General features: G+C 41.5%; 2 protein-coding genes across 17 annotated transcripts in view; one reads left to right on the top strand and one right to left on the bottom strand.

Annotated features, from left to right (window-relative positions):
- LOC137304714 (uncharacterized) overlaps positions 1 to 20133 on the bottom strand; it is a 217036-nt gene extending 196903 nt beyond the window's left edge. For 8 of the 13 annotated variants that reach the window (XR_010958616.1, XR_010958614.1, XR_010958615.1 and 5 more), the window contains exons 1-2: positions 19840 to 20133; positions 9664 to 9779 (exon numbers count right to left, since the gene is read on the bottom strand). The gene's annotated coding sequence lies outside the window, so the exon portion shown is untranslated. Of the gene's footprint in view, positions 1 to 4955; positions 7291 to 9663; positions 9780 to 19839 lie in introns of those variants that run through there. The other 5 variants (XR_010958622.1, XR_010958623.1, XR_010958625.1 and 2 more) reach the window with 2 other exon arrangements.
- znf592 (zinc finger protein 592) overlaps positions 20113 to 22173 on the top strand; it is a 133907-nt gene continuing 131846 nt past the window's right edge. For 2 of the 4 annotated variants that reach the window (XM_067973388.1, XM_067973387.1), the window contains exon 1: positions 20116 to 20244. The gene's annotated coding sequence lies outside the window, so the exon portion shown is untranslated. Of the gene's footprint in view, positions 20245 to 22173 lie in introns of all 4 variants that reach the window. The other 2 variants (XM_067973390.1, XM_067973389.1) reach the window with 2 other exon arrangements.

The raw sequence follows: 22173 nt of genomic DNA, 5'->3' as shown, positions 1-22173 counted from the left end.
TCTCACCGTTACATATTACCACTGTTGCAAGCCGCCCACCCACAACTCACAAGCCACACATACTGGCAGCTATTCATCCATGACAGGCACATCACCCCAGACACATGTCCCACTTTCTTGCAGGAGCAGGTGGCGCATATCAGGAGGAAGCAAGTGGCAGTGGCATTTCGCCCCTCGAGCCTGTTCCACCATTCAATGAGATCTTGGTGAAACTGTGACCTAACTCCTATACCTGCCTTAGCTCCACATCCCTTAATACCCTTGGTTCACAGAAATCTATCAATATCGGATCTAGAATTCACAATTGAGCTAGCATCAACTGCCATTTGCAGAAGAGTGCTCCAAATTTTTCCCACCCTTTGCATTTAGAAGCATTTCCTAACTTCACTCCTGCGCGTCCTGGCTCTAATGTTAGAGCCTAGTCCTAGTATTCAAGTATAGGAGACCTCCAAAAACAGTTACAAATGTCTCGGCAGCCAGAAACAATAATCCAGCCACTAACCTGTAAATCCTGCATGGTCCCTTTAAATAGTGCTGGTGGGGGTCCTCCAGGCACTCTAAGACACGTTCAGATGGTCAGGGTTAAAACTGTGCGTTAAGTTGAGCATTAAGTCACTTTAAAACAGCGTTGCACATTGATTGTATCCATTTTCTCCTTACTTTATATGCTTCCGGTGTTCGTTATCTGTGCCTGCACTAACTCCTATATCAAGATAGCGTCCAGCACTCGTCACGCTGGCAACGTAAATGCGCAGCCAAGACGCCATCTTGGCACTTTGGGAGGCCGCATAGCGCCAAAACGGATGCCACATGGCCCAATTTAGCACCCATAGTGTTTTTCCTTGGAATACATTACTATAGACTTTAAAATTAGCTTCCTCCATAAAACAATTTAAGAAACTCATTATATCTCATCTCTTTGAAATAGAGTTTACATCATCTTTAATGTATATATTGAATAAAATGAGACAGTGTGCAAATTTCCTTATTCTATGTATAAAAACATATGTAATACCTGCGTCTATTTGTCTAGAATATTTCTTGCATCTTTTGAGGAGTTTTTAGAAACAAAAATTGCTAGACAAAAAAATCAAGGTCCATCTAGTTCGCCTTGTACTATTATGGTAGACGCTTTATACAACAATATGGAGCAGGCTATTACTTTGAACTCTTGTACTGGTTTGTTGCTTTACATCTGTTACCTTTAAGTTCAGTTGTTGACTAATTATGGCAATCAATCTCTCTCAATTAGTCTATAACAGACCCAGACATGAGGCAAGGAAAATCCTCAGTGGTGGAAAGCTTTGGGAATCATAGGTCCAAAGTCACCTGTTCCTCCCAAGCCTCCTACACTTACCATATGTCATGTTTCAAATTACTCATGTACTGTATCCCAAAATATTATTTTCTAAAAGAATTCTATCTAATTTGTATTTGAATGTATCAGCACTAACTGCTTCCACCATCTACCTCGGGAGCCTGTTCCATAGATTGACCGCTCGCGCACTGAAATAATGTTTCTGCAGATTCATTTTGAATTTACCCCCCTTCAAGCGAAGGCCGTGACCTCTGATTCTTCTGATCTGGGCAAAATGAAAAAGTTCATCATGGTCCACAGTATCTAGTCCCTTTAGAATTGTAAAAACAGCAATCATATCACCTATCTAACTTCTCTTTTTTAATGAGAACAAGCCCAATTTGCATAATCACTCATCATAATCCAATCCCTCATTCTGGTTGCCTCTTCTGTATCCTTTCAATAGCTGCAATATCCTTTTTGTACTGAAATGACCAGAACTGTACACAGTAGTCAAAGTGCAGTCACACCAATGATTTATAAAGTGGTAGGATTACCTCATTATTTCGGTTCAATATTGACCTTTTAATAAATCCCAACATCTGATTTGCTTTACTCACTGCCACCAAGCATTGTTGCGATGGCTTCAATTTGTTGTCAATCAAGACCCCAGATCTCTTTGATTTTCTATGCACGTTATTTTCTTTCCACTTAAGTAATAGTCCCTTCCTGAATGTTTTGTCCCCATGTGAAGCACTTTGCAATTCTCTACATTGAATTTCATCTGCCACCAGTCTGTGAAATTCCCAAGTATATTCAAATCTTCCTGTACTCCTCTGGTTCATCTTTACAATCTGTCTCCTTCATTAGCTTTGTATCATCTGCAAATTTAGGCACTGTGCTGGTGACTCCTAGCTCCAGATCAGAGAGTTTTTAAGCATTAGCCTTTGTAACCCAGATGGTCAGGCAAGAGAATATGACAAAAAGTTTTTAAAAATTGGAATTAGGATCAATGACACTTGTTTAGTCCCATTGTGAAATTTTTGTAATTTTTTTTAAAAAAGATTAGCTTTTTTATGAGTAATTTTTAGTATAAACACAGTACCTTGGGTGTAGCTTTACAGGTGTCAGGTCGAAATACATCCAGTGAGGGTATTGGAGGCTCTCAGAAGCAAAACCATGCCCACCATTTTCTGCCAAATTTTCCAACACATCAAAAGTAAATTTGGTGGAAAATTTAAAAATCCAATCAATATTTAGTTAAATAATTTAAATTTATTGCCTTTATCAGAAATAAGCCAATTTGCCAAAAAAATGACTTTCTTTCTAGTTCACGAGCGGTGGGAGAGGAGAGGAAAATGCTTATGATATTAGGTAAGCAACTCAGGGGTCATGAGTTCAAATCCCACCATGGTAACTTATGGACTCAATTCAATAAATCTGGTAATTAGTGGGTGGCACTAGAAACCAAAAAAATTATGAAAGCTGCTAGGTTGTTGTAAAAACCCAAATAGTTCACTAATGTCCTTCAGAGAAGGGAACCTGCCATCCCTATCTGGTGTGGCCTCCACGTAGCTCCAGTTGACTCTTAATGTCCTCCAATGTGACTCAGCAAGACACTCAAACATAAAAACAATCATTTCCACTTTCTCAGGGCAATGAGAGATCCGAAATAAATGTGGCCTTGCCAGCATTGCCCACATCCTCAGAACAAATGAAAAAAAACAAAGGCAATCGATGAAACATGGCTTCCAAGGTGGAAGCATGGCATAAACCCAGTGCTCAGTTTTAAAAATGTCAATAACACATGTTATTAGGAGGATACAAATAACCTGCCAGAAATGTTAGGGAACTAAGGGTCTAGTGAGAGGGAGGAACTGAAGGAAACCAGTATTAGTAAAAAAAAGTGCTAGGGAAATTAATGGGGCTAAAGGCTAACAAATCCCCAGGGCCTGATAATCTACATCCCAGAGTACAAAAGGAAGTGGCCCTGGAAATAGTGGATACATTGGTGATCATCTTCCAAAATTCTATAGACTCAGGAACAGTTCCTACAGATTGGAGGGTGACAAATGTAACCCCACTACTTAAAAAAGGAGGGAGAGAAAAAACAGGGAATTACAAACCAGTTAGCCTAATATCAGTAGTGGGGAAAATGCTAGAGTCTATTATAAAAGATGTGATAATAGAACACTTGAAGGGCATTAACGGGATTGGACAAAGTCAGCATGGGTTTATGAAAGGGAAATCATGCTTAACAAATCTACTGGAGTTTTTTGAGGATGTAACTAGTAGGATAGAGGAGAACCAGTATGTGGTGTATTTGGATTTTCAAAAGGCTTTTGATAAGGTCCCACACAAGAGGTTAGTGTGCAAAATTAAAGCACATGGAATTGGGGGGAATATACTGGCATGGATTGAGAATTGGTTGACAGACAGGAAACAGAGAGTAGGAATAAACGGGTCTTTTTCTGGGTGGCAGGCAGTGACTAGTGGGGTACCGCAGGGATCAATGCTTGGGCCCCAGCTATTCACAATATATAGCAATGTTTTGGATGAGGGAACTAAATGTAACATTTCCAAGTTTGCAGACAACACAAAGCTGGGGTGGAATGTGAGCTGTGAGGAGGATGCAAAGAGGCTCCAATGTGATTTAGACAAGTTGGGTGAGTGGGTAAGAACATGGCAGATGCAGTGTAACGTGGATAAATGTGAGGTTGTAAAAACAGAAAGGCAGATTATTATCTGAATGGTGATAGATTGGGAAAAGGGGAGGTGCAACAAGTCCTGGGTGTCCTTGTACACCAGTCGCTGAAAACAAGCGTTCAGGTGCAGCAAGCAGTTAGGAAGGCGAATGGTATGTTGGCCTTCATTGCAAGAGGATTTGAGTACAGGAGCAGGGATGTCTTACTGCAGTTATACAGGGCCTTGGTGAGACCACATCTGGAGTATGGTGTGCAGTTTTGGTCTCCTTATCTGAGGAAGGATGTCCTTGCCATGGAGAGAGTGCAACGAAGGTTTACCAGACTGATTCCTGGGATGGCAGGACTGACGTATGAGGAGAGATTGGGTCGACTCAGCCTATATTCACTAGAGTTTAGAAAAATGAGAGGTGATCTCATCGAAACATATAAAATTCTAACAGGACTAGACAGACTAGATGCAGGGAGGATGTTCCCAATGGCTGGGGAGTCCAGAGCCAGGGTCACAGTCTCAGGATACGGGGTATGCCATTTAGAACCAAGATGAGGAGAAATTTCTTCACTCAGAGGGTGGTGAACCTGTGGAATTCTCTACCACAGAAGGCAGTGGAGGCCACATCATTAGATGTATTCAAGGAGATAGATATATTTCTTAATGCTAAAGGGATCAAGGGATATGGGGGAAAAGCGGGAACAAGATACTGAGTTAGACAATCATTTTGAATGGCGGAGCAGGCCCAAAGGGCCTACTCTTGCTCCTATTTTCTATGTTTCTATGTAAATAGCAAAGTCTATTTCTTGAACCAGAAAATGCCAATAATTCAAGGTTGTACCAAGACTTAGAAAGTTATATTTCGTAAAGTTAAAACCGTTAAAGCAGTCCTGAGCACTGTTTAAAATGCATAACCAACCTTCAACACAAAAACTGTGAGCAATAAAACAAGGGCAACAATGGAGATGATCACTGTTTTGGTTTTATTAGGGTCCTAAAAACTTTCACCCTTCCACCAAAGTATCTGACATTTTCTGCAACTCAAGCAACCTGGAATACTTACTTTTAGACAAATCATTCTAGCATTTAACATTTATTAAACTTATTTGCTATCAGTACGCAATCTATAGCAGTTTTTTTCATTTTCTGTAAGTACTTTTTCCACTGGCAGAAGGGTCAGAAACCAGAGGACACAGATTTACGGTAATTGGCAAAATAATCAAAGGGGAGATGAGGAGAAATTGTTTTACGCTGCAAGTTATTATGATCGGGAATGCACTGCCTGAAAAGGTGGTGGGAGCAGAATCAATAGTAACTTTCAAAAGGGAATTGGATAAATACTTGAAGGGGAGAAAATTTCAGGGGTATTGGGAAAGAGCCAGGGAGTGGGACGAATTGGACAGCTACTTCAAAGAGCTGGCACTGGCAGAATGTGCCGAATGGCCTCCTTCTATATTGTAAGATCCTATACTTTTCTTTTTTTAAAACAAATATACAGTTAATTATTTACAGTATTGATGTTTTGTGTATTTCTACTTTTGTACTTTACAATTATTCCACACTGCTAACTTTGTGCCTTTTAGCACCAGTGTGTTGAAACATCAGCATGGCAACAGCCCCAAAGATGCTGTGCGAAGACAGCATCAGTCTCAGCTTCACTCAGCCTCACACTCTTTATTTCTCTCTGGAGTGCTTTTATTATCTCAACTTCTATCTTGTTGCCAGTCTTTTCTGTCTCATCCTGCCTTTCTTTCTCAGTACTTGTTTTCTCAACTTTTCAGTGTGTCTGTTCTTTCTGCTTTTCTTTCTCCCTTTCCATAAGTGTTACTTCTCCCTTTCTTAGCTCTCTTTGCTTGTTCCTTTTTTTGCACAGGTATTGCATCTGTCTCCACTGTTTCCCACACTGTGGCCACATCTCCTCATTATTGTTTCTTTCTCCTTAGGCTTATTTCTTGCCTACTTTCTTCATCCTCTCTGCAGTATACATCCAACAGTTTTTACTCACAATAGGAGTTGTGGGAAAGTCTCTCACCAGCATGCTCATCTAGATTGACGGTCTGCCGACTGCAATAGTGGCCAAGTGTCATTTGTTTACTACTTTCCTCTTACCTGCAATGCTCTTGTCCATTTGTCAGTGTGTGTAACTAGGTTTTTCTCTAAGACTAACAACTGTCTCAAAATCAAACTTATACTAAAAGAAAAAGACTTGCATTCATATAGCGCCTTTCACCACCTCTGGATGTCCCAAAATGCTCTACAGCCAAGGAAGTACTTTAGAAAACACGGCAGCCAATTTGCGCACAGCAAGGTTCCACAATGTGATAATGACCAGATAATTTGTTTTTTTGTGGTGTTGGTTGAGGGATAAATGTTGGCCAGGATATGGGGAGAATTCTCCTACACTTCTTCGAAATAGTGCCATGGGATCTTTTACGTCCACCTGAGGGCAGACGGTTTAATGTCTCATCCAAAAGACAGCACCTCCAAGAGTGTAGCACTCCCTCACCACTGCACTGGAGAGTCTAGGATTTGATCTCAAGTCCCTAGAGTGGAACTTGAACCCACAACCCACTGAGCCACAGCTGACACTAATGAAGCATAGGGAACTTTCGTATTTAAATTTTAGAATTTGAAAAAGTCACAAAACAAAATGATCAACTGTATTGCTTGTAGAATATAGCAGTTAGAAGCAGTTCAAAGATAGAGCTTTTATGGCTTTACCTATGGAGGGTGGTCTATTATGACATTGGTGGCATACAGACAGTCCGTACTATAAAAGCTAGATTAGTTCATTTATCCCATCTCTGCGTTATTTAAAAAAAACTACACTGAAGAAAAGGATAATGTCAGTTTTATTTATGAGCCAGAATTCTGTGGAAAGTTAATGAGGTTACTGTGCAACCTTAGTGCATGATGATGATCTACATTCACAGGCTTACGTGCCTAAACCGCAGAACTTGGAGGGTCTCCTTATGATTAACTGCACTGTGTTCAATTAATGGCTGGCGAGATCATTCCACTTACTACAAACATGCATTTACAGTAGATTCGGGCACTATCAATTACTATACAGGCACTTCATAAAATGTTTACAGTCAATTTGATCAGCATTTGAAAGTACAGCTTTCAGATTGGCTGAAGGCCACATAGTCAAACCCAACAGAAGATACTGAGGCCAGCTTGAGGATACCCTCACAAAATGCTTATAGACACAACAGCATGTCTTCCAGTCTCCTCCTTCAGTACATTAGTAGCAATGGAGAACCCCTTTCCACTGTTTGAAGCCCGAGCAGCAATTTCTGAAACCAGAAAAACAAGCGAGTGGCTCAAACGGTAGGAGAATATTGTGACTAAGTAGTAATATTGGACTCACCTGTCCTGTCCTGGGGAAATGAGTATAGCACAACATTTGGAGTCTTAGGGATAAATTTTAATCCCCAAGAACAGGTTGGGGGTGGGTGGGAGGTTAAAATAACAGCTTTTTGGAGCAGGACCACATTCCGGCTCCATCTCGCCCACTTCTGGGTTTAACCCAGGCAGATTTGCACAGCAGACACCAGGAAGTCCCGCCCACACTTAAAGCCGGCGGGCCGATACTCAAAAGGGCAATGTATCTCAGAGATACTTGAGGCACTTAATATTGTTTATTGGCCACTTAAAATGAATTTAACCATACCTGTTCGGATTTCCCATCACTTCCGATTCACGTCAGGTGAAAGCAAGTGGGAAGGGCCAGATCCATGAGGTGAGGGCCCAGAGGAGCAGGAGTGCTTTATCCAGGCCCAACAAGCTCACCTGGCCGACAAGAACCCTGCGATCGGTCGACAACCCACCCCACCACCCCGATGGTGGACCACCCCCAATCTCCGATGCTGGCTGACACCCCCACCCCCTCCACTGATCTCCGTAGCTGGTTGATTCCCTCCCCCCCCCTTCTCTGTTGCTGGTTGATTCCTCCCCACCACCGGATCTCTGTTGGTTGCCCTCGCCCGATCTCCATTGTTGGTTGGCCCCGCCACCCCGATTTCTGTTGCTGGTTGCCCTCCCCCGATCTCCATTGCTGTTGGCCCCGCCACCCCGATCTCCATTGCTGGTTAACCCCCACCTCCACACCCCCCCGATCCTGGCTGACCCCCCCCCCCCCGATGTCCGATGCTGGCTGACCCCCCCCCCCTCTCCCCAACGCCCGTTGCTCGCTGACCAGCCCCCCCCCCCCCAACCGCCGATATTGTCCACGTGCTCCCACCTTCTTCGATTTTTTCCAAACCCGATGATCTATCTCTCCCTCCTGCTCCCCTCTCTGATTTGCAGCTCAATTCACTGCCGACAGGCAGTCAGCCTGTCAATCTGACTGCCTGGCACGTGGGAAATCCGGAAGCTCAAATACTCACCTTCAATTGAGTTGCGATCACAGATTGCAACGCACTCAATTCACTTCCAGGTTCCCCACTCGAATATCTGCGAACACATGGTGTACCCGGCTCCAATAAAAATTATGCCCCTGATTTGTCATCTCACCTTTCAAATTGACTTGTCTGTTCTCAATTTTTCAAGTACAGTAGACATTTGCCCATTCCTACTCAAATATATGTAAAGTTTGCAAATTAAACTCTCAAAATTTACAAACCCTCTCAGCTGCTCAAAGGTCAATTCTCACTCTCACTTGAGAAACAAAGAAAGCGTGTATCTATTCCCAACTGCCTGTACTTTCTCAGCTCAGATTAATACAGATTAGCTTTCATGGGGCTCAAATGTAACCCTAGTGCTGATTTCCTTTGTGGTTATCCTGAATAATATGGTCAGCAAGTAGATCTTTGGCCTCAACAGGGCACATTGTTGTGTGTCCTGTCTCATATCTTTAACCATTCCATCTTATTATCAGAACATAAGATACTGATAAGAAAGGTACAACGTGGCTGACGCAGCTCACCACCTGCACCACGATCAACACCCACCCAGGCCATTTTATTATACTTTCAACTTACCTTCATCCCTCCCCTCCTTTCCTGAGCATGGTGCTTCATTCTAAAATAATGGCAGTTCCCCAATACTTGTCCCAAGCAGCTATTCTTCAATTGTGAACCTAGGCAGGCAGGCAGGCTATTTAACAGCGGGAGGCAGCACAGCCTGTACGGACCCACACATACATGCACTTTCCACAAAGAGCCTCTGGATAACAATCAGGAGATGATACCCTAGCTATATTTCTCCCCTTATTAGCATGGGGACATTGAAGGCAATTGTAGTGTTCGCCGCTATCCCAGCTAAAGTTAGCCAATCCAACACAAACCTCCAACCCTCCAGGTCAGTACGGCTCAGAACCACACTGTGCATTTCCTCATTGATTCATTGGAGGAGCTTTCCATCTTCCTCCTCTGTTGATGCCAACCATTGAATCAGGAATGTGTCCAATTCTTTTGTAGATGCTTCAACCAGATTTATATTTATTGTGCTAAGTTAGCAATTCCTAAGTTACAATTAGTTTTTTTTTTTAAAACTTGCTCCAATTGTCTTCTGTAGTGAAGTACAAAGCCACTCCACATCCAGCACTTTCTAAATGATAAAAACATTAATACTGATATTTAGAAAAATAAGCTACAGGGAACGTTGCTATATCCAGGCAGAAGTCCAGTTAACAGGCATTATGTATTTTGAGTCTTTTCTATCCTTACCCTAGATTTTTCAGCCTCTGTATTTTTGATTACTCTCCTCTTTGAGTCTTGACTAGCTCTGACCTTCTGAGTATCTTCACTAGCCTTGATTTCTAGGTGAGCGTTTGGCAATGTGGCTAGGATAACAAATAGAAAAACATTTCCGTTAATTACCTTAACTGCTGGAATATCCTATGGTTCCACAGATCTTTCTCACGTGTACGAAAAGCAGCAGAATTTCAGAACATCAGACCTCACAGGAGATAATACTGAAATGGCAGGGATACTGAACAGATACTTTACCTTAGTTTTCATTGACGAGGCTAACAAAGAGGAAATTACAATAATAGAAGTTAAGAAGGATATTACAACAGTATTACAACAATAGAAAGGAGATACTAGCCAAACTTAAGGAGGTTGCAATGGGAGGAAGCCTAGTTTGACAGAACTAGATTGGAAATTCTGGAATTTAGCAGCATGGGGAGGCAGATCTTGAGTTTGGTAGCACTAAAGTAGTCATCCTGGGACTTGGCAACATTGGGGTGGGGGTCCTAGGATTTGGCAGCACTGCAGTAAGGATCCTGGCGTTTTGCACCGTGGGGTGGGGGTCCCAGGATTTGACGGTAGAAGACGAGGTTAAGTAGTACTAGGGGAAGTGCGCAGTGCTAGTGGGAGCCCACTATACACACAGTTCCAAACTTTCTCTCTTATGTACCTTTCTCTCATTTATTAGGTCTTCTCTCTTCCTTTCATTAGTTATCCCTTCCTCTTTCTCTCCCCTTTGTTCACACATTGGGGGTAACTTTAACCTAACTCTTCGGGCAGGAAACCCGCGGGAACGGGTAGAACGCCAGTTTTACACCTCGCCCAATATTATTCTCCAGTGACTTCAATAGAGAGCAAAATCAGGCAGAGTGTAAAACTAGCATTGCATCTGATCCTGTCAGTGTTCCAATGGGCAGGTTAGGCTAAAATTGCCCACAATCCCTCTCTAAATGTCTGCCCTCCCTTTTTTGTAGTCTTGTCTGCAGTAAAAAATAAGCTATTGAACATAGTTTTATTGTCAAATTGTAGCTTTAAAAAGATTTCAATGTTCATGCTTTGGCTTATTTTATAGTAATTTGAAAATCCCATTCATAATTACTGCTGTAGCCCTACGCATCAAGTTGAACTTCACAGCCTTAGCTGTTGGAAATTATACAGAGCGTGCTGGGAGATTTCTCAATAGTGCCTGTGCACAGACTGAAGTATGCTGGGAATTGTAGGCACTGGTGCTTTCTGGAAGTTGCAGTTAAGTCTCTTCAGCTGGTAGAATAAAAGCTGTGGGAACAATCCAACCTCAAATCCTAGGCTACCAGAGGCACAAGTCTTAGATGCAAAATATTCTCACTTACATTTTTAATGCATAAAATGCTATTGTATAAGCTAGATTAATAATCTTCTTGTAAATTTTGTAATTTCTTTTGATGTTATAAACCTTATTTCCAAGTTTCTCAGCTAGTGAGTGTTTGGATAGCAGTGGAATAGATTTTCAAAAAATATTTTGAGTGACATGATCACATGAATTGGTAGATTTTCCTCACTGTTTATCCTTGCTTTCATATGTATTTAGCTGTTCCTCATTGGGTAGATTTCCAGCCACTTTCTTACTTTTGATTTGTTTGTGTCCTACCTATAGCACTCTGATTAGTTGCTATTTTAAGAAAATGAAACTTAAGCCACGCATGATGGGTGATGCAGGAAGTGTGATGTGATCGACAGGAAATGCATGCTATCATGCCATTTTTATTATACTATAGCAGATCACCCATGATATTGCTCATCAGAGATTATGTTGTTACAACATAGGCAGCTGCTGTAGCCATTTATAATGTATTACAAAATATAAAGATTCTACTTGTTTAAACTGTCATTTATCAAACATGTAATGTGCTGTAAATGTTTCTTGAATATTGTAACCTAAATTGGTTTTCTTTTCAGGAACATTATTTCAGAAAAGTTGAAGAGGCCACGCTTGACCTTGAGGAGATAGAGTGGAAGAAATAATAAATAAGCACAATACTGCATTAATAAACATGAAAAAGCCTCAGCGACTATACCCCTTGTGTAAAGTTCCTTACATCATTTACCTCATTTTTGGGCCTGCAAGTCAAGTACATAACTAAGGCCAGCATGTTCAGACTAAACAAGCATGTCCCCAAATGGATTAATAAACACATTAAAAGTGAAATCAAGAGGAAAATGATCTCTACAAATTCTGTAGGGTAAAAGGAGAGGTGAGAACATTAGAAGATGCAAATGGGCTTGAAGCTGAGGATGAGCACAAAACTGCAAAAATATTCTGAACGATTACTTTTTCCATGTATTTACTAGGGAAGTCATGAGCAACATACCTTCCCAAAACAAGAGTACCAAGGTAAAATTGAGGACCTATATAAATGAGGTAGAAGTCCTATACAAGTTGTAAGGATTTAAAACAAATAAATCCCTGGTATTAGATGGTATTTATGCAGTGTTGAGATTAGCAAGGAGATTTGTGAGGCACTGATATTCATTATGAGGGAGTCAATTGCCATTGGGGAGGTACCAGTGGATTGGAAATAAGCCCATTTTTAAAAAGGGTGGCAAAACAGACAAACAACTAAAGGTCCATTAGTCTTCAATTCCATGTAAAATAATGGAATCGATTATCAGGAGTAAACTTGATTATCTGTACAACACTCTATTCAAAAGCAGTCAACATGGCTTCAGATGGAGAAAATCCTGCCTGATCAACCTCCTTTATTTCGAGGAAGTGACAACCAAGTTGACTGTGGTAAACCGTATGACATTGTGTACTTAAATATCCAAAAGCTATTTGATAAAGTTCCACATGAGAAGTTACTAACTCTCCCAAAAAGCAAGAGGCTAGATAATTGAAAATTTCAAAATTGAGATTGATAGATTTTTATTAGGTAAGGGTTTTAAGGGATATGGAATCAAGGCGGGTAAATGGAATTGAGATACAGATCAGCTATGATCTAAATGAATGGCGGAGCTGGCTCAAGGAGCTGAATGTTCCTAAGCTCAAAGCTGTGGAATTTGAGGGCAAAACTTGGGTGTGAAGGTTAGAAAACAACAGGTACTGGTTAGAGGAGCAATGTCAGGGTTTGGGGGGGAGGGGGTGCTCCTGGGCTCAGTATTGGGACCACCGTTGTTCCTAATTTACATCAATGACTTGGATTCAGAAACTAATTTTCATAGGTAAGTATATTTAAATTATTATTGTTTACCTTTGGGCCAATAGGAACAGGAGTGCTACTCCAGGTCCCACAAGAAAACCTTGGGCATCCCCTGCCCTATGCTCCCCACCCCCACCCCTACACTACGACACAATTACCTGACTGCCAGGGACCATTCCCACCCCCACCCACCAGTCACTACTTCATTCCCACCGGACTGTAAATAATAATTCAGTTTGTTTTTTGAAATGTTTTTAAACCTAGCTGAAAGATAAATGCGAATTAATTGGTTGGGCATTTTATTCTGTAAATGCCCTGGTTCCTCCCAATTGGTTTCTGTCCATATCATCGTGTCAAACCCCTCTTCATTCCGGCTCCAATCATAATTAAGAATCCCTCTCTTCTGAGTCAAATGAACCTTCACAGTGCCAGCTCTTGCTGCTTCAGAGCTCCACCCCTTAAAATCAAATGGAAAAACCTGGAAGTGTGCAGTAACTGATTTTAGATAAAATCCTGAAAACAACATAAACCAAATCTTTGGGTCATTTATCTGAGTAAAATTATCATTTCTGAAACAAATTTTAGAATTTTTTTAAAGACTGACCAGAGTACTTGCTGTTTGTGTTACATACAGTGTACGATAGCGTGCTCAATACGCAATTTAAAAAAAATTACAGATTACGAGCAGAATTCCCTTAGCTTTGTTTATAGTGAACTGGAGAATATGCTTTTTTTGTAATAGGGTATTATGCCATTTAACACATATGTGGGTGTCTGCATAGTTAGAGGTGTCATCTTTTACACTATTCCAAGAAGACCAGATTATCTAGTCATTTATCTCATTGCTGTTTGAGATTTTGCTGTGTGCAAATTTGCCGCCGCATTTCCTTCCAACAGTAGTTACACCTCAAAAGTGCTTTATTGGCTGTGAAGTGCTTTGGTACATTATGAAAGACACTTTTTAAATGCAAATTCTTTCTTCTTTCTATGTATTATGAGGAATAAGTCATATTGCATTTTTATTACACCAAATTTTTCCCAGTATTTTGGAAATACTATTTTCAATTCTGTCCATTTTTCCGTGATGTGTGTAAATCAATGACTTTTATTATTACCTATGTAGCACTGGACAAGAGGGAATATTGGGATTTAGGAGACATGACACAAAGAACCCCAAGACCCCATTAGTGTGTGTGTTGGAAGAGTTAACCAGCCAAACACCAGTATAAGAAATAAGGCTAGAAGCAGCTTGGCAGAAAAACATATGACTGGCATGTTGGGAAAAGTTAACAGAAAGTAAATGTTACACTGAGGTGGAAGCACAGGTCATACAGAACACAGGAATGTACAGGACTGAAAAAGACCAATGCTCTCTATCTGGCCAGTCCCAGTATCTAAGATATATCATTATCTCCTTACCTCTAATATCTCTCTATCAAATCTTTCTCTTGGTACTTCTCCTATGCTCATGAATTTGCTGAGACAATCAGCTCCCACTGCTTCCTTTGCAGTTCATGACATATATTCATCACCCTGAAAAAAGGTTAAACCTAAACCATCTTTTCACCCTGCCTCTTCTGATTAAGCCTATGCCTGCTTGTAGAATCTATGACTATGTTAAACACAGTGACAATTATCTTTTTAAAATCTTGAATACTTCAATAAGATCACCCCTGAGCCTTCTCCTCGCCACTGTAAACTTCTGCAACTTCTCCTCATGCCTTATGTGCTTAATCCCAGCTATCAAGTTAGTTGCCCTTCACTGCACCCTCTCCTCCTTTCTTGTGATACATAAACACTGAGTGTAGACACTTTGTTTAGAAGATTGTACTTTTTCTCAGTAAAATCTTCTCTTCCATTATACCCCCAGACTAGCATTATAATGCATCATGACCTGTCATGTGGCGAGAAACTGTGTGAAAACTTCTATAACTCTAATGACAGCAATAAGATGCGAACTCTAACAGGCTGAGACTGATGAACCACAAATGAAACAAAGTAGTGAATTCATCAATGCACTCAGTTGAAAACATTTGATGTAGGAGGGCCTGAATAAACCAAGTTTGCAATTTGTTTTGAAGGAGAAAATGGAAGAGAGGAGAATGCAACCCCCAACCCCCCAGTCACACACTTAAAGCTCTGAGTGTAAATCACTCACAGCTTATATTTAGTTTGTCTATATACTCCCATTACTTAAACATTCGAGCCAATCAAGCCCGCTTGAAAGTATTACTTTTTGGAAAGAAAACTAAAACTAAAATGTGATATAGGTTGTACAAAACATTTGACTGGTTCAAGTTACAAGGGATTTCCTTGTTACATCTCTGGGTCTTATATAAGTAAATATAGGGCAGTGTGAGTCAACTCCTTTAAAAGATGTTCAGACCATCTTACCGGAGCAACTGTGCCACTGAACACAAGGAGGTATTATACAGCAGACCTGAATTCATAACAATCAGAAAGAATTCACAATCTCCTGAACCAGCTCCTTGAGAATCCTGGAATGAATGTTGTCAGAGTCTGGGGCCTTATCAACCCTGAGCTTCTGCAAATTTCCCAACATATCCGCCCTTGTGATATTAAGGTTTCTAATCTATACTCATGTTTAAATTGTATCTTCATCTTTGGTACTTCTATCCAAAGTACTGATTTGTGAACACTGTTGCAAAACAGTGGTTTAGCAATGTCACTGTCTTCAGTCAGTACCTCTACACAACATTTTTAGTGGCCCAATTTCCCCACAATTGAAGTGAGGTTTACAATTTGAGGATCCACTCTTAGCTCCTTTCTTAATAATAGCAGTCATATTTGCTACTTTCCAATTGTCCAGGATGTAACCTGAATCCAATGAGCTCTGAAAAACATCAGAGGGGATTCACAGTTTCCTGAAAGAACTCCCCCAGGAACCTGGAATGAAAGTTGTCAGAGCCTGGGGTCTTATCATTCTAGAGGGTCGGCAACTTCCTCAACATACCCTTCTTTGTAAATTTAATGGTCTCTCATTTACACTCACAGTTAAAATTGTATCTTCATTTTTGGCATTTATTTCATTTCTGAACACTGCTGCATAGCAGTTCAGTATTCTACTACTGCCCTATCCCCAGTCACCCCCCACTGCACTGTCATGTCTTGGTGGCCCAATTTTTCCACAATTAAGGTATGGAAATTGACACTATCCTTAGCCCCTTCTTAAAAAATGAGTCACATTTACTACTTACCAATCATCTGGGATGTGAACAGAGTCATCAGCTCTGAAAAATATTGCTGATGGAGATTTGCAACCTTTTAGCTTTTTCAGAACCCTGAACCAAATATCCCTCTGTACCTTATGTTTGCTTCTCACATAATTACAACTTAAATTTCTATGAACATTCTATGTACAGAAAAATGCCTCTCAAGTGCTTTACATGCAGGAGGAAAAATGGAAAATCAGTAGGGTGCAGATGAAAGCACAGTCCAAAAAAAGATTTGAAAAAGCATTTGAAAGCAGGGAGGGAAGTGGTGGAGAAATTTAGGGAGGGTTTTGAAAGGGCAGGGGTGCAGTGGCTGAAAGGGGGGCCACCAATGATGAAGCAGAGCAATTGGGCAACAAGGAGTACCCAATGTCAGAGGAAGATGCATACAGATATTAAGCACGGTGTACTTCAGCTTCCTTATAGTGATAATCAATGCTACACCTGAATCAATTGTTCACTGATTAAGCAGTATACAAGAACTTGAGGCAAGAATGATGAATGATCATTTGATCCATCCAACTTGCCTTGTAGATTTACTCCACTTGCATGATCTATATTGACCATGGTTGTACTCCCTCCTGCTCTAGCCCATATCCCTCTTTTCTCAACCAAGAGGGTGGACAGAGATTCACTCTGGGTGTCTCTTTCCACTGCTTTAAAATCATGTTTATCATCCCTTCCTATATCTATAAACTTACTTGAGCCCTACAATCTCCCACCCAAACTCTCCATTACTCTGACTTTGGCCTCTTGCATTTTCTCCTCTCATTTCATCCCATCATTGACAGCCGACCTTCAGCCGCCTAGGTCCTTTGGGATGTTTCTACATTAAAGGTGCTGTATAAATACAAGATGTTGTTGCTTTGTAACCATTTATTGGGAGAGTGAAACAGTTTGACTAGTTTTTTAAAGTTTTTTTCCTCTCTGTTTATTGCAAGATACCTACATGAAATGAGCTTTGAGCAGGCAGCCTCAACCCAATTCCTAGAAGGTGCATATCTATAGCACAAACTACCCACAATTCAGCATAAGTTGTAAATCGCACTTCAGGGAGTCACAAGGATGGTTAGGCCACAGTTGGAATATTGTGTCCAGTTTTTGGTGCCCTATTTTAGGATGATGTCAATACTATGAAGAGGATGGAGAAGATGTTAATTCGCATGATACCAGGGTGAGATGCTTTAGTTATGAGAAGAGACTAGAGAAATCGGGGCTCATTTCATTAAAGCAGAGAGGGTTAAGAGGAAATCTGATAGAAATCGAGTTACATCGAAACTTCATCTAATGCTATTAGGATACCCTTCTATTCCTTGTTCATTATGAAGGATTGAGGTCAATTGAGAAAAACTACTTGCACTAATGGTGAGTTGATAATTAGAGGGCCTAAAGTTTGACCATCATCAAAAGATCATAGGGAGAACTCAGGAGAATTTAGGCAGTTGTTAAGACATGAATGCCCTACCAGAAACAGCAATGGAAGCAGACTCCATTACAACTTTTAAAAGGAAGGTGGATACATATTTAAACAGGGATGGGGAAAGGCCAGAAAAATGGAACTAATTGGACAGCTCTCAGAGAACTGGCACAGGTGCGATGGGTCAAGTGGTTTCCTTCTATGCTGTAAAATTCTATATGCGGTAAATGGAAATTTCACAGTGGAACAAGCTTTATTCTTTATCTGGCTATGCTATGCTGAATATGGAGTGTTCAGAGCTGATACTTGTTGCCAAGTGTGGAAAAGCATTTAATTTCCTGGGAAGGAAATCCCTCATATTGAAGACTGCAAAAATTCAGCAAAATTTGTTTTTCTAAAAAAAACTCATTTACTTGGGTATGTTGCAATAAAGGACCCAACGCCAGCAGAACCTGCATAGTAATAAACAAAAAAACGTTGTTACCATGAAGAATTAGAAGAATTGAATAAGTGGCACTAAATCCTCATCTACACAGATCTGTGGAATTAGTGTTACAAAAGTTTAAGAATGAATTTGGAACTGCGTCCCAACTGGGGTATTATCAGCCAAGTGTGACAGGGAAAGCAGTACAGGAAGTAAGTGTGCCATTTACAGGAAGTTCCTGCTAGACACACAAAAGGACCTAGGACAGTTGAAGTGATATCAAAATAAGTACGAAGTTTAGCCTTATAAAATCTTAATCTACTGAATATAACTTATAATCAGATACTTTGCCTATCTTTCAAGTTAAGTAATTTTTGATGGAATATTCCCTAAAACATAGAGTTTTCCCTCACCAATAACTTGTTATAAACCATATGGAAACAATAATTTTAGAGTACCAAAAAAACTGAGAAACAGCATGTACATTGAACTATTCATAAAAACTAGCAAAACAAACCATCGCAGTTTTTAAACTTAAGATGATTTTACACAAAACACATTTCAAAATGGAATACATATTACCAGAGCTGAAACTGTTTTATATATTTGATTTTATGTAATTATATACAGTAACTGTGGTTACCTATAACACAAAAGGCACAGAAACCACACAATCCCTTTCAGAAATAAAATCTGTTTTTCATTGAGAAATTCCTATAATTTGGTGTCAGACTTGGCTCAGTGGTCGCACTCTCCCTTCGAGTCAGAAGGTCGAGTTCAAGTCCTACTCCTGGACTTCAGCACGAAATCTAGGCTGACACTGTCGGAGATGCTGTCTTTTGAATGAGATGGTAAACTGAGGCCCCGTCTGCCCTATCAGGTGGGCATAAAAGACCCCATGTCACCATCTGAAGAGCGAGAATGTCCTAACACTTATCCCTCCACCAAAAGCACTAAAAACTGATTATCTGGTTGTTTATCTCATTGATGTTTGTAGGATCTTGCTGTGCGCAAATTGGCTGCTGCATTTCTGTAAATTACAAGTAATTACACTAGAAAGTACTTAAGTGGTTGTGAAAAACTATATAAATGCAAGTTTTTCCCTAATTTCTGGGATGTGAAACTGATAAACATTCGTTTGAATTTGCTGCTCAACTTCCTTGTTCTTGCTGTCAAGTCTGGCTCTTTTTAAAAAAAAAAGAAATCTTTGAAAAAGTTTATTTACAATCTCAACCTTGAGTGATGCTGTGACAATTATTTTGCATTATGGAGTGAAATGCATTCCAAAACAGCCTTCCCACTGAGGCAGGGCTGCAAACCAGTGCACCTTCCTAGCTTCTGAGACTGACTAGTTGCAATCGGTCCTTGCAGATATTGCTGCCTGTCTTTGAGACGCCGGACCAGGACCCTAAACCCAAATGGCTCCCTCGGACCCGCTGCCTCCCGTGTTTCAACTCGGACCAAACGCGGTTAAATTTAAAACCGGAGGAGTTATTTCATATGACTGCGCCCGGCTTTTTAAAAAATATTCTCCTTTCCAATCAGGCGGCGCGACGGACAACTCAGAAATCATGTCAACCCCGAGCGTACCGTCTATCCGGAGCCGCCAACCTGCAGCAGGGAGCACCGAGGACGGAGGCATTAAACACACTCAAATATATATTTTTATATATATTATATACGTACACACACGAACTATACTGACAGGGCGATGGATCCGCACGCATTTTAAGCAACAGCAACCGATTGTTCGTGTGAGGAAAAACCCGCGGCCTAGTCACCAGGAGCCCCTGACAGGAAGGAGAGCGGGACAGACGGCCATGATCTAACCCGATTATTTATCTATAATTAAATATAAATTAGATATATCTTTCTTTCTACCTCCCGCCCCGACAGACGAACCTGCTCAGCCGTCACGCGTCTGTTCCTGCCTAGCTCGCACTCCCTTTTCCACTCTCCCGCGCGAAACGCGAGCGCGGACTCCGGTCTCGCGGCGACCAACCGCCGCTCACCCGCGGGAGCGCGGACTCTGGCCTCGCGGCGGCCACCCGCGGGAGCGCGGACTCTGGCCTCGCGGCGGCCAACCGCCGCCCACCCGCGGGAGCGCGGACTCTGGCCTCGCGGCGGCCAACCGCCGCTCACCCGCGGGAGCGCGGACTCTGGCCTCGCGGCGGCCAACCGCCGCTCACCCGCGGGAGCGCGCGCGTGCGCGACCGACCGTTCGGCGCTGGAACGCAGCTTGGAATGCTGGTTCGGATGGAGCCACGTGACCCAGTGGTGCCACGGTAGAGAAACGGGATCTAAATGGTAACTGTGAGCGAGTGTGTTTTGTGTGTGCGTGCGGGTGTGAGAGAGAGGGAGACAGTGAGTGTGAGCCGACGTGTCAACAGTGTTGGGAGGCCCGGAGTGAGGCTTAAGAGACTACGGCTACACAGCGGCAAACAATGGGCCTTGCTTTCGGCTCACAACCCCTGTGTGTGTGTGTGTCTCTGTCTCTCTATGTCTCCCTTCACAGGCCTCTCTGTTGCTCTGACCTTGTTTTGCTGGGGGGGGGGGGGACATCTTTCTGTGGTGCGCAAGTTTGTTTGTGTGTGTCTGTCAGTCAGTCAGTTTCATGGCTGCCTCTTTACCTAACCATGTTGACTCCATGATTGATTTCTGAAAGTTCCAGATTATTATGTGCTTTAGTACTAATTTTGTGACATTTTTTGGCATCTCTTTCCCCTCCTGCCCCCCAACCTTGGAGGAAAAGATTACGGTTCTATTTTTTGTGGTCATGGAGATGTCCTTAAGGTTTTGTATGTGTTCATAAAGCCCAGGAAGAGTTCTAATTTATCAAATATTTTTCTCCTGTAAGAAGAGGGTATACTATGTACCAATTGTTTTCAGTTTAGCAGTGATTGTTTATGATGTGGTGTGATTCTATTATATTTATGCGCAGCTTACCGTTACATCAGTGTTTCTTCTTTACCACTTCCTGGGCAGGGTGTAAAAGGTTAGTTTTTAACCTGGGCTGTTAGTGGAGCCTATAGTACAGTTAACTGTCACTTATTGCATGTAGGTTTTTTTCAATTTAGAGAATGGTTACAATGACCTGGGATTTGCCTCCATTAAAACACTTGATACCAGTCAAGTGATCAATCTTTTGGGTTTGCTTTTATTACAGAAGGTTTTAATATTTGTTCACTGATGTCATTCTGCAAGGAAGTGAAACAGCTCTGAATACCAGTAACTTCCTGTCAGATTTAGATTTTCTGATAAATCAGAAATGATAAAGTATATTGTACACAAGTGGGTAGGAAGGAGTTAAATGCAACGCCTCGTTATCAATAAAAAAAAACAAGAGGCTGTCGATTCTGGAAATCTGAAGCAGAAATAGAAAACGTTGGAAACTCTCAGCATGTCTGTCAGTATCCGTGGGGAGAGCAGATGAGTTTTAGGTGTAAATCCCTGGCCTCAACTGGCAATATGTATTTGGCTGTTTTGGCTGGCTGTGGACTTGTTTATGGCTTAGTGAAGATTCTGGTGTGCTATATGCATTCAGAGACAAGAGGGCTGTTGTGTAGAGAGTTTATTTAACCAAGGTCCTTTACTCCAACGCGGGGTGCGCTGTATATCCATTAATAGATTGGATTGTAGTTACTATTATCCTGGTGTCTTAAGAACTACTTTTGATCTGCTTGTGTTGTGCATGAATGCCAACTGTCATGGCTGCTCTTGGTTGTAATTACCATTGATACTCTGTAACACTCTCCTACCTAGCTGCTATTCTACCTTTATTGCAATCTCTGTTTTATTTTTAACCACTTTTCCCTCATATCTTGCTTTTATTTGCTGTACTTAATCTCATAATTCTCCTTTTCACTTCTGTTTGTTTGTTTCAGCATCAGTCAGTCTTTTGGAAGCACCTAAATCTCTCGACTAGGGATTTTATTTTTTTTCTTCTCGAAGGTACTACCTGGTGCTGGGTTATGGTTCTGTGGATCCAGGTGTCACTCAAGTCCTGCTGTTCATGTATGAGCCTAGACAGTGAATGTTGGCGGAAGTGGAAGGTGGGTGGTGGGGGTGTCGGGATGTGTGGGTGGTGGTGGGAGGTCAGATCATAGCTTAGCCATTTATCATCCACTTATACACTTTCAAGGAGGAATTATTGGATAGAGCTCAGGAACCCTGGCTGACCTCTTCTTTCTTCCCAACCCCCTGTTCTGGGGCACTGAGGCTATTTGTAGAGGCCCA

Source organism: Heptranchias perlo, chromosome 38, assembly GCF_035084215.1.
Source record: "Heptranchias perlo isolate sHepPer1 chromosome 38, sHepPer1.hap1, whole genome shotgun sequence".
Taxonomy (NCBI): Eukaryota; Metazoa; Chordata; class Chondrichthyes; order Hexanchiformes; family Hexanchidae; genus Heptranchias; species Heptranchias perlo.
The sequence above is the reverse complement of the archived record's forward strand: the minus strand, read 5'-3'. Positions and strand labels throughout refer to the sequence as shown.